Below are 17480 nucleotides of genomic sequence, written 5' to 3' on the forward strand. Positions count from 1 at the left end.
TATAATGGAGTGGCCAGCACAGTCACCGGATCTCAACCCTATTGAGCTGTTGTAGGAGCATCTTGACCGTATGGTACGTAAGAAGTGCCCATCAAGCCAATCCAACTTGTGGGAGGTGCTTCAGGAAGCATGGGGTGAAATCTCTTCAGATTACCTCAACAAATTGACAACTAGACGGCCAAAGGTCTGCAATGCTGTAATTGCTCCAAATAGAGGATTCTTTGACGAAAGCAAAGTTTGAAGGACAAAATTATTATTTATATTAAAAATCATTATTTCTAACCTTGTTAATGACTACATTTCCTATGCATTTTGCTATATTTCCTATTCAAATTCATTTCATGTATGTTTTCATGGAAAACAAGGACATTTCTAAGTGACCGCAAACTTTTGAACGGTAGTGTATATATATATATCAACTCTGACCCAATACTTCCAGGTGACAGGCACTGAAATGGAACAAAATGCAAATGTTTAGTTTCTGTGGAAAAACCTTTTCTTTAGCCATTTGTCAGTTTGGCTAGATTAATTGCTTGGTTTTCTGAGGGTCCAAACACTCACCAGTAATTTTATAAGAGTAATTGGTTATCAGTGTTTTCATATTAGAGTGGTTTCTTTCTTTGGCCACATGGCCGACATTGATTCAGCCCTCTGCTGTATACAACGTACTGTAAAGTACAACACCCGATGTCACAGGAAGGCCAAAAAGATCATCAAGGACATCAACCACCCGAGCCACTGTCTGTTCACCCCGCTATCATCCAGAAGCGAGGTCAGTACAGGTGCATCAAAGCTGGGACCGAGAGAATGAAAAACTGCTTCTATCTCAAGGCCATCAGACTGTTATATACAGTGGGTAGAACAAGTATTTGATACACTGCCGATTTCGCAGGTTTTCCTACTTGCAAAGCATGTAGAGGTCTGTAATTTTTATTATAGGTACACTTCAACTGTGAGAGACGGAATCTAAAACAAAAATCCAGAAAATCACATTGTATGATTTTTAAGTAATTAATTGCATTTTATTGCATGACATAAGTATTTGATCACCTACCAACCAGTAAGAATTCTGACTCTCACAGACCTGTTAGTTTTTCTTTAAGAAGCCCTCCTGTTCTCCACTCATTACCTGTATTAACTGCACCTGTTTGAACTCGTTACCTGTATAAAAGACACCTGTCCACACACTCAATCAAACAGACTCCAACCTCTCCACAATGGCCAAGACCAGAGAGCTGTGTAAGGACATCAGGGATACAATTGTAGACCTGCACAAGGCTGGGATGGGCTACAGGACAATAGGCAAGCAGCTTGGTGAGAAGGCAACAACTGTTGGCGCAATTATTAGAAAATGGAAGAAGTTCAAGATAACGATCAATCACCCTCGGTCTGGGGCTCCATGCAAGATCTCACCTTGTGGGGCATCAATGATCATGAGGAAGGTGAGGGATCAGCCCAGAACTACACAGCAGGACCTGGTCAATGACCTAAAGAGAGCTGGGACCACAGTCTCAAAGAAAACCATTATTAACACACTACGCCGTCATGGATTAAAATCCTGCAGCGCACGCAAGGTCCCCCTGCTCAAGCCAGCGCATGTCCAGGCCCGTCTGAAGTTTGCCAATGACCATCTGGATGATCCAGAGGAGGAATGGGAGAAGGTCATGTGGTCTGATGAGACAAAAATATAGCTTTTTGGTCTAAACTCCACTCGCCGTGTTTGGAGGAAGAAGAAGGATGAGTACAACCCCAAGAACACCATCCCAACCGTGAAGCATGGAGGTGGAAACATCATTCTTTGGAGATGCTTTTCTGCAAAGGGGACAGGACGACTGCACCGTATTGAGGGGAGGATGGATGGGGCCATGTATCGCGAGATCTTGGCCAACAACCTCCTTCCCTCAGTAAGAGCATTGAAGATGGGTCGTGGCTGGGTCTTCCAGCATGACAACGACCCGAAACACACAGCCAGGGCAACTAAGGAGTGGCTCCGTAAGAAGCATCTCAAGGTCCTGGAGTGGCCTAGCCAGTCTCCAGACCTGAACCCAATAGAAAATCTGGAGAAGGTCTGTATGGAGGAGTGGGCCAAAATCTCTGCTGCAGTGTGTGCAAACCTGGTCAAGACCTACAGGAAACATATTGATATAATTGCAAACAAAGGTTTCTGTACCATATATTAAGTTTTGCTTTTCTGATGTATCAAATACTTATGTCATGCAATAAAATGCAAATTAATTACTTAAAAATTATACAATGTGATTTTCTGGATTTTTGTTTTAGATTCCGTCTCTCACAGTTGAAGTGTACCTATGATAAAAATTACAGACCTATACATGCTTTATAAGTAGGACAACCTGCAAAATTGGCAGTGTATCAAATACTTGTTCTCCCCACTGTATGTATATATTCTTAAATTCCATTCCTTACTAGTTTTGTGTGTATTGGGTATATGTTGTGAAATTGTTAGATATTACTTGTTAGATACTACTGCACTGTCGGAGCTAGAAGCACAAGCATTTCGCTTCACCCGCTATAACATCTGCTTAACACGTGTACTGTATGTGACAAATAAAATGTGATTTGATTTGAAATAGTTACATACTCTTCTATTATATATTTACACTTCAAGACTTCATACAAACCATTTAGCGACACAATTGATGCTGGATGCGAGATGGTTATGTGCGAGCTCACAAACGCCCTTTGTAATGGCCACGACTCCCCGCGACGCCACATATTAAAAAGATACCAATGAAAAAGGGATCTTCCAACTTCAGAAGTGACCTATAAGAAGTGAAACAAATGGAGAAGCGTGAGACTCTAAATGTTTTATTCAGACCAGGCCAAGGGGTATGTGGCACCAGATTGCGACCCATGTAGAAATAGGCCCCATTTAACATTTAACTAGATTTCCAGAGTGATGGAACGTCGGAGGAGGCGACTTGGCCTTCAGGAGAAGGGAACGAAAAGGAATGTTAATTCACATCATCGCCAGAGATCAAATCCCACGCCCAGATCTTCTTCTTCCAGAAATGCCGAGAGCCCTTTCAGACGTCGCCCCTGCCAAATATAAAGATTTAGAGAAGTTAGAAGCGCCTCTTTTGGATAGATCATTGAATAGTTAATGCAGAATCAATTTCTTCGGATTCTGATTTGGACGGCATATTTGAGTTGAGTTGATTTATTCGTCTCATACTTTATCTTGGGCCTAGGAGCACATTATTATGATAGGATCTCTGAGGAATGAGACTTTATTAAGAGCAAATAGATGGGCTGGTAGGCTACTTCTTTTGACAGCTGTAGATAATCATCATGTCAACGATGGTATCCGAGAGTGGGATGTACTGTAAAATGTCTTGGCCCATTTAGCAATCCTTTTTGAGTTTCCACTGACTCACACTTAATATTTTTAGTGTACTTAGAATGGCTGGCAAAGCTTGCAATAGTGTTGTATTCACACTGTTGCACTTCCATAGAAATCTGCTGGTAGCAGACTTCCTTAGTCAACCGTGGCCAAACGAAGTGCAGCCAATGAAATCACGGCATGACTAAGCCAGAAGTCATGGCAGCTGTCGGCATGGTTACGAGGGCCACGCCGCAACTACAGCAGGCAGTTCATTAGCCGAATAAACAAAGCCTTTTTCATATCCATAATCGTTCTGACACTCTACAGAGGCCTTGGTGGGACACACACACACACACACACACACTACTCTTACACACACCCGACATCCCACCAGGTTTTAGTATTCACTGAGCATCACAGGTTACGGTCGTTCAACTCACTGAAATTAATTAGGAAGAGACATTTAATTAATTAATGGCAGCAAATTGACATTACACTGGTGTCTGGCCTGAGTGCCAAGTCTAGGTCCAAAAGACTTCTCAACAGCTTCTACCCCCAAGCCATAAGACTCCTGAACAGCTAATCATGGCTACCCGGACTATTTGCACTGCCCCCCCACCCCATCCTTTTTACGCTGCTGCTACTCTGTTAATTATTTATGCATAGTCACTTTAACTCTACCCACATGTACATATTACTTCAACTATCTCAACTAGCCGGTGCCCCCGCACATTGACTCTGCACCGGTACCGCCCTGTATATATAGCCTCCCTACTGTTATTTTATTTTACTTCTGCTCTTTTTTTCTCAACACTTTTTTTGTTGTTGTTTTATTTTTACATTTTTTGTTAAAAATAAATGCACTGTTGGTTAAGGGCTGTAAGTAAGCATTTCACTGTAATGTCTGCACCTGTTGTATTCGGCGCATGTGACCAATAAAATTTGATTTGATTTGATTTGGCCTGGTTTTTATCTTGGTCCCCATCAGTACCTAATGACATTTCCATGTGTGTTACAAGGCCTGGGGAAAATGGCATGGCACGCTTCCTGTATTTACAGAGGCAGTGGGATGGTCTCCGGCAAATGTTAAAGGTGATGGCACTGATCGAGGGAGGATACATGGAGGTAGAGGGAGGTAGAGGGAGGTGTGCTGCTTTTAGAGTTGAGTTCAGTGTTCAGTGATTCAGGCCCAATCTCTCTCTCTCTCTCTCTCTCTCTCTCTCTCTCTCTCTCTCTCTCTCTCTCTCTCTCTCTCTCTCTCTCTCTCTCTCTCTCTCTCTCTCTCTCTCTCTCTCTCTCTCTCTCTCTCTCTCTCTCTCTCTCTCTCTTCTCTCTGTCTCTCTCTCTCTACCTCTTTCTCTCTACATTATTAGGAGCTGTCGCAGTCTTAGTGAGGTATAATTCACATTAGTTTAGTGTTTGCAGGCCCTGCAACTTCGGGAACAGACCCCACTAAAAGAATATACAGTGTATCCGGCTATACCATGTGATGCGTGTACCGAAATGAATTAGATTACCAAGTCATGATCTTTTATGTTGAATCATATAAAAATTTGATCAACAGATTTCACTGCATCATTTTTGCATCAACGTTGCACTGCATCAATTCTTATGTTCTCTTCACACCACACAGTACAGCTCCGACTCACTGAAAAAATCTCACACTGACAAACACTATCAGAGAGAGAGAGAGAGGGAGAAGCATATGGAGAGAGGGAGAGAGAGAGAGAGGGAGAGAGAGAGGGAGAGAGAGAGAGGGAGACAGAGAGCGCACATTAGTCGGCTTTCCTATTTCGCGTTATATGGAACATCTCTGTCATTAAACATCAGCAAAGGGAATTGGCGGAGATGTCTCGAGCAAATAAATGTGCAAAAAATGTATCACCCAAAGATCAATGGACAGGCAAAAAGATGCAAATGAAAGCATCACTCTGGAGTCTGGAGAGTGTGACAAGAAACACGAAACTCCCTCATCTCCTTTACGACCTCAGTGGATGCGAAAATTCAGTTTGAACTAGCTCCAGCTTCGTTTAGGGAATTGACAACGCATAATTGAATGGAACGAGTGACAAAATGAAAAGAAGTAACAAAATGGTGGGGGATGGGCAAAAATAACACTTGTGTAATCAACAACATGCAAAGAGAAAACAACACCCGATTGATCGCGGACCTGTGGAATGACAAGTCGGGCTCCAGAGAGATATAGTGGCTGTTTAATCAACGTGAACGATTAAGTAATCTACAGCTGTGACCAACGGATAAGTTCTGTGCATTTTGGTCAGACATGTTTGATACACTGCGCCACTCCTCCCGAGTGGCGCAGTGGTCTAAGGCACTGCATCGCAGTGCTAGCTGTGCCACTAGAGATCCTGGTTCGAATCCAGGCTCTGTCGTAGCCGGCCGCAACCGGGGCGGCACACAATTGGCCCAGCGTCGTCCAGGGTAGGGGAGGGAATGGCCGACAGGGATGTAGCTCAGTTGGTAGAGCGTGGCATTTGCAACGCCAGGGTTGTGGGTTCGATTCCAGTATGAAAAATAAATCTAAATGTATGCACTCACTAACTGTAAGTCGCTCTGGATAAGAGCGTCTGCTAAATGACTAAAATGTAAATGTTAATACGCTGACCGAGTCCCAGAGATGGAAAGAGAGAGGGGTGAATTGGAAATGTCTTGGATGCCTTGGTTGACCCTATAGTTAACTCATGCCTTTTTAAAGAGAGCAGTGCAGAGATCCTGTTAGGACATGGAGACCATTGAAATAGTCACTGATCATTGATTATATTTACAGTGGGGAAAAAAAGTATTTAGTCAGCCACCAATTGTGCAAGTTCTCCCACTTAAAAAGATGAGAGAGGCCTGTAATTTTCATCGTAGGTACACGTCAACTATGACAGACAAATTGAGAATTTTTTTTCTCCAGAAAATCACATTGTAGGATTTTTAATGAATTTATTTGCAAATTATGGTGGAAAATAAGTATTTGGTCACCTACAAACAAGCAAGATTTCTGGCTCTCACAGACCTGTAACTTCTTCTTTAAGAGGCTCCTCTGTCCTCCACTCGTTACCTGTATTAATGGCACCTGTTTGAACTTGTTATCAGTATAAAATACACCTGTCCACAACCTCAAACAGTCACACTCCAAACTCCACTATGGCTAAGACCAAAGAGCTGTCAAAGGACACCAGAAACAAAATGGTAAACCTGCACCAGGCTGGAAAGACTGAATCTGCAATAGGTAAGCAGCTTGGTTTGAAGAAATCAACTGTGGGAGCAATTATTAGGAAATGGAAGACATACAAGACCACTGATAATCTCCCTCGATCTGGGGCTCCACGCAAGATCTCACCCCGTGGGGTCAAAATGATCACAAGAATGGTGAGCAAAAATCCCAGAACCACACGGGGGGACCTAGTGAATGACCTGCAGAGAGCTGGGACCAAAGTAACAAAGCCTACCATCAGTAACACACTACACCGTCAGGGACTCAAATCCTGCAGTGCGAGACGTGTCCCCCTGCTTAAGCCAGTACATGTCCAGGCCCGTCTGAAGTTTGCTAAAGTGCATTTTGATGATCCAGAAGAGGATTGGGAGAATGTCATATGGTCAGATGGAACCAAAATAGAACTTTTTGGTAAAAACTCAACTCATCGTGTTTGGAGGACAAAGAATGCTGAGTTGCATCCAAAGAACACCATACCTACTGTGAAGCATGGGGGTGGAAACATCATGCTTTGGGGCTGTTTTTCTGCAAAGGGACCAGGACGACTGATCCGTGTAAAGGAAAGAATGAATGGGGCCATGTATCGTGAGATTTTGAGTGAAAACCTCATTGAAGATGAAACGTGGCTGGGTCTTTCAGCATGACAATGATCCCAAACACACCGCCCGGGCAACGAAGGAGTGGCTTCATAAGAAGCATTTCAAGGTCCTGGAGTGGCCTAGCCAGTCTCCAGATCTCAACCCCATAGAAAATCTTTGGAGGGAGTTGAAAGTCTGTGTTGCCCAGCGACAGCCCCAAAACGTCACTGCTCTAGAGGAGATCTGCATAGAGGAATGGGCCAAAATACCAGCAACAGTGTGTGAAAACCTTGTGAAGACTTACAGAAAACGTTTGACCTGTGTCATTGCCAACAAAGGGTATATAACAAAGTATTGAGAAACGTTTGTTATTGACCAAATACTTATTTTCCACCATAATTTGCAAATAAATTCATAAAAAATCCTACAATGTGATTTTCTGGATTTTATTTTTCTCATTTTGTCTGTCATAGTTGACGTGTACCTATGATGAAAATTACAGGCCTCTCTCATCTTTTTAAGTGGGAGAACTTGCACAATTGGTGGCTGACTAAATACTTTTTTTCCCCACTGTATATGATGGAGACAGAGCTACATGCATGATGTGGCTTGTCATGAAGGATCCCTGATCAAGACTAAAATGTTATTTTTTTATTCTTTCCTCTTAAGCGGCTAATAATAATATAATATATATGATAATAATAATAGATATGAATCCAAACTAGTCGAACATACAGTGCATTTGGAAAGTATTCAGACCCCTTGACTTTTTCCACTTTAAAAAAACGATATTTTATAATACTTAAAAATATATATTTAAAACCTGTTTTCGCTTTGTCATTATGGGGTATTGTGTGTAGATTGATGAGGAAAAAATATATATTTAATCAATTTTAGAATAAGGCTGTAACGTAACAAAATGTGGAAGTCAAGGGGTCTGAATACTTTCTGAATGCACTGTATACACCAACAATACTGTATATGGTCATTGGTGGCCAGTCAAACTCTGTGGGGAAACTTCCCCTAGGTATAGATCTATGATCAGCAATCCCTCCCCCGATGCTAACCTTAACCATTTGTGATGGAAATGCAAAACTGACCCAAGATCAGCGTCTAGGGGCAACTAAGTATGACATTTGGAGCGTCCGTGCTGGGAAACTTGTTTTTGTTTGCTTTTAATTGCGGCATTATGATGTCATTGTGGTGTCATTATGGTGTCATTACAATACTCTTGTCTTGTGTTCAGTGAGCTATGTTCGCGTGATGAGTAACATTACCTGAGACCTGCCTAGGCTTTAGCTTAGTAGGTGAACAGTTTTGTGGCACGTAGGAGACCCGGGTTCAAACCCAGTCGGTGACAATTGAAAAGTGCAGACGTCACTGGTACCCTGTGTCGTTAACCCTCAGAAAGAGCTGTTGGCACAGTCCACTCTGCCGTGACACACACACACACACACACACACCACTCTACCGTGACCTCATTTAAGTTTTATTCTCCCCTGGACAGATTGGACTGACTGACCCCGGCCCCTCTAAGTCCTTTTAAATCCCAGGGGGTCAGGGTGAGTGACAGAAGCGGGTATTATGTGTTATTAATGTCTTATTACTATGTTATAAGTGTGTTATTACGGTGTAATAACTGCCAGGGAACACAGACAGACAGAGCAAAGCCAGGGCTCAGGAAGCTGAAATCCCACCAAAGCCCTTCGTTTAGAATGACCATCACCTAGACAGAGATAATGTGGAAGAGAGAGAGAGAGAGAGAGAGAGAGAGAGAGAGAGAGAGGGGAAAAACAACTCCTCAGAGAAAGCAGTGATGGAATTTCATTGTCTCCCTGACACTTCACATGCACTCAATGCAATAAAAAAAAAACTATAGCAATTTACACCATTTTACAACAATTTACAACAATATCTACAGCACAGATCACAGAGGACAACTTAAAACTGTTCTCCGATGAGAGTTTTCAGATATCTTGTATTCTGCCACAGCTCCTTAGAACAGCTTACAAAGCTACCCGAGTGCTGTGTCATCAGAGAATAGCTTTAAGGTGGAACAACAACAAGATCTGAGAAACAACATGATGGTTTGATGAGGGTATTATTGCACCAGGTGACTCGTAAACGGGCACCCTCTGTGGTGTAGATATTATTGCATATTGTTGGAAATGGATTGTTCTAAATTGTTATTTTGTTTTTGTTTTATTGCATAGAGTGCATGTGAAGTGTCAGTCTTGCCCACCTGTCATCTTGCTGCAGAATGAGGACCACAATGGAAATAAGCCTCCAGGGTTTAGTTTTCATCCTCAATCATTTTTAATGTATGTACATTTGTCTCTCCAGCTGGAGCAGCCTACTACTTTAAATGATCCAATGAGAGAGAGAGAGAGAGAGAGAGAGAGAGAGAGAGACAGAGAGAGAGAGAGAGCGAGAGAGAGAGAGAGAGAAAGAGAGAGAGAGAGAGAGAGAGAGAGAGAGAGAGAGAGAGAGAGAGAGAGAGAGAGAGAGAGAGAGAGAGAGAGAGAGAGAGAGAGAGAGAGAGAGAGAGTGTGTTGTGTTTTTTTATTTACACAGTGCGGTACATAACAGGCTGTCTGGCCAGAGTCCTGGACGCCTGAGAGATGGACTGGCCCTCTGATCAATAATCTATTAGTGGGGAGACATGCCTCTGAAGGCCCCAGACAGACACACACACACCTATATACACACACTGTATGTCTGTGTGAGTACATTTGTGTGCGTGTGTGCATGCCTGTGTTTGTTCATGTCCACGTTTTATGCGTGCATGTCTTTGTGCACGTGCATGTGCATATGTTGACAGTAATTGTGTATACATGCAGCGTGTGGTGCGTTTGTGTTCTTGCACGCACTTGCATGTCTCTATGTACTGTGTGTGTGTGTCTGTGTGTGGCTAGGTACTGCTCTGTTTCAGCTGTCGTGGGCAGCCTAGCTGTTTGTAGAAGGAGGTGTTTTATGTACCCTTGAGTGCCATGCATACAGGGACCTTTGAAATGTTGTTTTTTTGTAAATTTGATTGGTCGATTCAAGTAAAGTATTTAAAATGTGTGTGTGTGTGTGTGTGTGTGTGTGTGTGTGTGTGTGTGTGTGTGTGACAGCACGGAGTAGCAGCAGGGGTGAAGGGGATAATGGAGGTGATAGAAGGAGTATCAGAGTTGGGCGCCCTGCGTCACATGGTCTCGTCTCAAAGCATGCTGGGATACGCAGGGTGCAAACAAGGTCGACTATAGAAGAGAGCAGAGCTCTCACTGTGTGCACTGCATTATAATGTCTGTGTGTCTCTGTGTGGGTCTGTGTGTGTGGGGGGGGGGGTCTGTGTGTGTGTGTGTGTGTCTGTGTGTCTCTGTGTGGTTCTGTGTGTGTGTGTGTGTGGGTCTATGTGTGTGTGTCTGTGTGTCTCTGTGTGGGTCTGTGTCTGTATGTCTCTGTGTGGGTCTGTGTGTGGGTGTCTGTGGGTCTGTGTGTGTGTGTCTGTATGTCTTCGTGTTTGTGTGTGTGTGTGTTTACACCGCATGAGGATGTTCTGTCTCCCGTTTGTCTGCACGTTCATACAAACAAGCTTGGACTGTCTGTCTTTCCTCCAGTGATGATAACGATTTAGCATTGTTGAAGGACGTCTATAGAATGTGAAGACTTGTATAGAATGCGATGTGCTAAAACATCGGGGGCAGCTTGTGGAGTGTTGTAGCATAGCGGTTAGAGCGTTGTGCCAGTAACCGAAAGGTCGCTGGTTTGAATACCCGAGCCGACAAGGTGAAAAATCTGTCAATGTGCCCTTGAGCAAGGCACTTAACCCTAATTTGCTCCAGGGGCGCCGTACTACTAGGGCTGACCCTGTAAAACAACACATTTCACTGCACCTATCCAGTGTATCTGACAATAAAACAATATTTAGTTAAAAATATTTTTGTGTGATAGATTAATAGAATTAGATCAGGTCCCATTATAACGCTATATGTCATTGTGTTGTATGTCTATGGTGTACCAGTAGGGTTGATGATAGAGGATCTTAGTTACAGTAAACGTTGAAATATATGGTTGGCTTCTGTCAAGTACAAAGCTGTCTCATACCGTAAGTTGTCTCATACCGTAAGTTGTCTCATACCGTAAGTTGTCTCATACTGTATGTTTTCTCAGACCGTATGTGGCTATTAGAAGCTCTTGAAGTGTTGTGGCTGCAGACCAGCTTATGAGGAGCTTGGCTGCAGGTCTGAGTTCTGGAGTTCTCTGTGCGTTCTGTTTGCTTGGTGAAAGGCACACACTGTCAGACGCACACAGGCACAGAGTGGAATTCCAAAAGCACATCAAATCAGTGGTAGGAACAAGAGTAGTTGTATTTTCCCAGGTAGAGCTGCAGCGGATGGTGATGACTATATTCACTATTTCTGCTCCCAAAACAAATGTTCTCCAGGTTGGTACCTCAGCGTTGCGTCTTCTTCTCCAGGGCCAGATTTATTTGTTGCTTGGCGGGCCTGGGGGGAGGTAAGGCCCGGGGGGGGGGGGGGGGTAAGGCCCGGGAGGGGAAAGGCAGATCCATCGCCCGGATTGAATACTCTGCTGGGGAAAAGACAAATGGTGTCCGGAGGCACACTGTTACGCCTCATGTCCACCAGACGCATCAAACTCTTTGCGTTCCGGGGGAACTCATTCATTGTCAGTGGAGCAGTCCGCAACGCTACGTTGGGGCTGCCGCACTAGGCTGCGGTGCGTTCTGTGTACCGCACGCGTTCAATATTTTCAACTCGTTGCTTTACCATGCTGCGGTACAAACAGAAGTACAGTCACAGACTCCAACTAGCTAGATTTTAGCTAGTTGAAAAGCGAACGTCAAGTACGGAAAATGCGGGCTAGACATCCGGCGAAACAAAACACATATGCATCTGGTGGACACCGACGCCATCCGGCTCATCCAAAAAACACTAGCTCAGTATTACTGCTGTAGTGCTACACCACCGAGGATACATTCACACTGCACCGTTTTGGTATTGTCTGTTTTGTCTTGAGACTCACTAAAACCCACCTGCCGCTCGTTGCGGAAAGTGGACGTAATCGAAGCGGGAAACACTGTTGCCGCACCTGCCACTGGAATAATGTCACACGTGTCTGAAAGGGGAGTGGAGAGCCTAATACCCAGAATGCCTTGGGAGACACACACTACCAGGGGTAAGCAACAACACATTGATGAACACATTGCTTCTTAACCCCTCCAGTAAAGCGTTATGAGGGCCACTGAAAGCGTTGCACTTGTATTTCATATTTCTTTATTTCTTTCTCATTCAGTCGCCTGCTAAATTCACACACTTCAGAGGGTTCAATTCAGACACCGGGGTCTTCAGAGAGTCCTATGGAGGGACCTCATATTTCTCCTCCACCGGCTGCTATTCACAGACAGCGCAGCAGCAAAGCTGAAAGACTGATAAGACCCTACCAATCCAGCCCAGCACTCTTCCGCTTATTACCCAACTAATTAAATTCAGCATTCCGACGTGCGTCCGCCTATACAAACGATCAAAATGAAGGGAATCTATTGACTGTCTAATTATTCTTAGTACAGTGGAACATGAATGTGGTCGTGAATGGACTTGAAGAGCCAACCCAGACTTAGACTAGAGAGGCTTCTGGGTAATTGCCAAAATGCAAACATGTCAAATATAGGAGTTAATCGAGACAGTTTTAAGATGCGACCGACATTAGAAAACGTTTAAATGACAGGATTTAAGGCGGAAAAGATTGAAGAATTGGAAGGCTGTTTGTTTGATAGAGGGGAAAATAAGGTTACACTAATTATATTTAGTTATTTAGGACAGTGGTTCTCAATCCTGGTCCTGGGGACCCAAAGGGGTGCACATGTGTGTTTTTGCCCTAGCACTACACACCTGATTCAAATCATCAACTCATCATCAGGCTTTGATTATTTGAATCAGGTGTGTAGTGCTAGGGCAAAAACAAAAATGTGTACCCCTTTGGGTCCCCAGGACCAGGATTGAGAACCACTGATTTAGGATATCTCTTTCCCACAATGACTTCAAATCACACACAATTGAACGTAGGCTACAGTGGCTGAGCCTTGGAGAGATGAGTCCATGGAAGGATTCAGGGCCCAATGTTTTTCACGCATAGCAAAGTTCTATCAATTGAAACTGTGTGGAGAACAATACTAAATCCCATCATACGCACCATTGCAAATAATTAATTCCAAAAGCGGGGTATTCACCAATTAGGTGAGGCGAAAGGATTTGGTGAATGCTACCGCCGAGCCGGTCCACGGCATTCTGAATCTAGAGCCAAGCAGGTGTGATTTATTAAAGTTTTGGCCCGCCGTCATAAACAGGAGAAAACAATGAACGTGGGGATAATGAATCGCAGGTGGCAGACTGGGGAAGAAATCTCTCTTTCTCTCTCTCTCGCTCTCTCTCTCTTTCTCTCAATCGGATCAGCACCTCTCTCCCAATTTAACAGAATATTCTCATTTGAATTCACGCCCGAACAGCGGCATATTAATTTAAGGAAATCAACAGAAAAATTGGGTCACCTGCAGTTGATTAATTCCCCTATGGTTTTCATTATGGAGAGAGAGAGAGAGAGAGAGAGAGAGACCTGTTTCTGAGAATGAATTTAATAAATTCATCTTTATCTGGTCATCCATGGGCAGTCCTTTTTTTTTTATCCTAAGATTCACAGAGAGATTGACCTCTCATTGCAGGAAACAGACAAACACACAACTGAACAGGGTCAAAGGTCAGTTTACTCAAGTTAAATGGCAGCCTAGACTCACACAAGTATCTGCACAAATTTGTTTACATCCCTGTTAGTGAGCATTTCTCCTTTTTCCACATGACAGGTGTGGCATATCAATAACCTCCCGAGTGGCACAGTGGTCTAAGGCACTGCATCGCAGTGCTAGCTGTGCCACTAGAGATCCTGGTTCGAATCCAGGCTCTGTCGTAGCCGACCGGGAGACCCATTGGGTGGCGCACAATTGGCCTAGTGTCGTCCAGGGTAGGGGAGGGAATGGCCGGCAGGGATGTAGCTCAGTTGGTAGAGCATGGCGTTTGCAACACCAGGGTTGTGGGTTCGATTCCCACGGGGGGCCAGTATGAAAAATACAAAAAATAATGTATGCACTCACTAACTGTAAGTCGCTCTGGATAAGAGCGTCTGCTAAATGACGTAAATCTAAACTGCATGCTCATTACACAGGTGCACCTTGTGCTGGAGACAACAAAAGGCCACTTTAAAATGTGCAGTTTTGTCACACAACATAATGCCACAGATGTCTCAAGTTTTCAGGGAGTGTGCAATTGGTATGATGACTGCAGGAATGTCCACCAGAGCTGGGGAAAAACTCATTCTAATTGGCTGGGCCTGGCTCCCCAGTGGATGGGCCTGGCTGCCAAGTGGGTGGGCCTATGCCCTCCCAGGCCCACCAATGGCTGCACCCCTGCCCAGTCATGTGAAATCCATAGATTAGGGCCTAATACATTTATTTAAATTGACTGATTTCCTTATATGAACTGTAACTCAGTAAAATCTTAGAAATGTTTGCATGTTGCATTTATATTTTTGCTCAGTATATATAGTATGTAAAGATGTCTACCGGGCACCTCTTAGTGTTCCAGGCCTACTACATTGCAGACGTTGCATTGCATCAGCCAATGGTTGCATGCCACCTCCTCGACTGTGCAGTCGGGCATCAGATTGCTCTATCACATGATGTGGTTAGCTGATATGTTAAACCCCCATCCAGACGTTGTGAGATCTGGCATCTGCAATGTAGTCAGCCTGGAACTGGTCTTGGATTAGGGGTCTTTGGCAAATCAATGACCTTTCCTCATCCCTGGGTAGAAATCTAACTGACAGTGTGTTTTGGCATACACATACGGGTGTAAAAACACTGTCTGGGCATTTCGACCTTGACTTGGAATCAGCAAGTAGGGGCGAGGTGAGAGTTTTTCCTCTGTAATTTGAGACTGCCGTGATGACGGCGGCCCAAAGCATAGACAGTTATTTGAATTAGTTATCATAAGTTATGGTGAAGCGGCAGAACGACGCTAGTGAACTCCACCCTTGCGGTGTGTGATTGAGAGTATGACTATGACAAGCTGCTAAAAATAAATCCTGTTTGACTCGTAGACATGGACGTGTCTCTTTCACCGCAAACCCCCTCTTTTGATTTCCCTCCAAGATTCAAATGATGATGTAATGTTTTGCACCATGCCAGTTTCAAAGTCTCTTGTTTCAGTGTCTTTCATAGCTTGGACCAGGGGTTTTACCTGACCACATGTACAGTGAGGGAAAAAAGTATTTGATCCCCTGCTGATTTTGTACGTTTGCCCACTGACAAAGAAATGATCAGTCTATAAGTTTAATGGTAAGTTTATTTGAACAGTGAGAGACAGAATAACAACAAAAAAATCCAGAAAAACGCATGTCAAAAATGTTATAAATTGATTTGCATTTTAATGAGGGAAATAAGTATTTGACCCCCTCTCAATCAGAAAGATTTCTGGCTCCCAGGTGTCTTTTATACAGGTAACGAGCTGAGATTAGGAGCACACTCTTAATCTCAGCTTGTTACCTGTATAAAAGACACCTGTCCTCAGAAGCAATCAATCAATCAGATTCCAAACTCTCCACCATGGCCAAGACCAAAGAGCTCTCCAAGGATGTCAGGGACAAGATTGTAGACCTACACAAGGCTGGAATGGGCTACAAGACCATCACCAAGCAGCTTGGTGAGAAGGTGACAACAGTTGGTGTGATTATTCCCAAATGGAAGAAACACAAAATAACTGTCAATCTCCCTCGGCCTGGGGCTCCATGCAAGATCTCACCTCGTGGAGTTGCAATGATCATGAGAACGGTGAAGAATCAGCCCAGAACTACACGGGAGGATCTTGTCAATAATTTCAAGGCAGCAGGGACTATAGTCACCAAGAAAACAATTGGTAACACACTACGCCACGAAGAACTGAAATCCTGCAGCGCCCGCAAGGTCCCCCTGCTCAAGAAAGCACATATACAGGCCCGTCTGAAGTTTGCCAATGAACATCTGAATGATTCAGAGGAGAACTGGGTGAAAGTGTTGTGGTCAGATTAGACCAAAATCGAGCTCTTTGGCATCAACTCAACTCGCCGTGTTTGGAGGAGGAGGAATGCTGCCTATGACCCCAAGAACACCATCTCCACTGTCAAACATGGAGGTGGAAACATTATGCTTTAGGGGTGTTTTTCTGCTAAGGGGACAGGACAACTTCACCGCATCAAAGGGATGATGGACGGGGCCATGTACCATCAAATCTTGGGTGAGAACCTTCTTCCCTCAGCCAGGGCATTGAAAATGGGTCGTGGATGGGTATTCCAGCATGACAATGACCCAAAACACACGGCCAAGGCAACAAAGGAGTGGCTCAAGAAGAAGCTCATTAAGGTCCTGGAGTGGCCTAGCCAGTCTCCAGACCTTAATCCCATAGAACATCTGTGGAGGGAGCTGAAGGTTCGAGTTGCCAAACGTCAGCCTCGAAACCTTAATGACTTGGAGAAGATCTGCAAAGAGGAGTGGGACAAAATCCCTCCTGAGATGTGTGCAAACCTGGTGGCCAACTACAAGAAACGTCTGACCTCTGTGATTGCCAACAAGGTTTTTGCCACCAAGTACTAAGTCATGTTTTGCAGAGGGGTCAAATACTTATTTCCCTCATTAAAATGCAAATCAATTTATAACATTTTTGACATGCGTTTTTATTTTTTGTTATTTTTTTGTTATTCTGTCTCTCACTGTTCAAATAAAGCTACCATTAAAATTATAGACTGATCATTTCTTTGTCAGTGGGCAAACGTACAAAATCAGCAGGGGATCAAATACTTTTTTCCCTCACTGTATGGCTTGTAACGAGGGGTCAGGAGTATTACCTGGTCAGGTCACACGGTCCAGGGAAAACTCCAGTAGGTACCTCTTCTATAAAAGCTTTTTCTACGTTTTCTCTCGACCTTGGGAGGCGACTTCATCACAAAGGGCCAGATATCATGTACGTATGTGGGGTATATAGGGAGGATGGGGGAAGGAGGAACGAATCGGAACATAGGAGAGTGCCCCGGTAGAGCGGTATCGGCACCTGGCAGACTTCTAAAGAGCCAGCACTTCAGACATCTAAATCCCTTCAACTGAGCACCAGTGTCTGACTGAGTGTGTGTGTGTGTGTATCTAACGGTGTTAGTGCTCTTCATCAAGCGAACAGAATTTACTTGTAGCAATGGCCATGTGAATGACCACTCTTAGTTGCTAATACTCATTTTGCTCAAGATGTATTCATTT

The 17480-nt window shown here is 44.0% G+C and overlaps 1 protein-coding gene across 1 annotated transcript in view; it reads left to right on the top strand.

Moving 5' to 3' along the window:
• The window catches only part of LOC311124416 (zeta-sarcoglycan-like), a gene marked incomplete at both ends in the record, with an annotated part of 74062 nt that overhangs the window by 11854 nt on the left and 44728 nt on the right, over positions 1 to 17480 (top strand). The window lies entirely within an intron of this gene.

The sequence above is a fragment of the Coregonus lavaretus genome (assembly GCF_964263955.1).
Source record: "Coregonus lavaretus genome assembly, contig: HAP1_SCAFFOLD_2177, whole genome shotgun sequence".
Lineage (NCBI taxonomy): Eukaryota > Metazoa > Chordata > Actinopteri > Salmoniformes > Salmonidae > Coregonus > Coregonus lavaretus.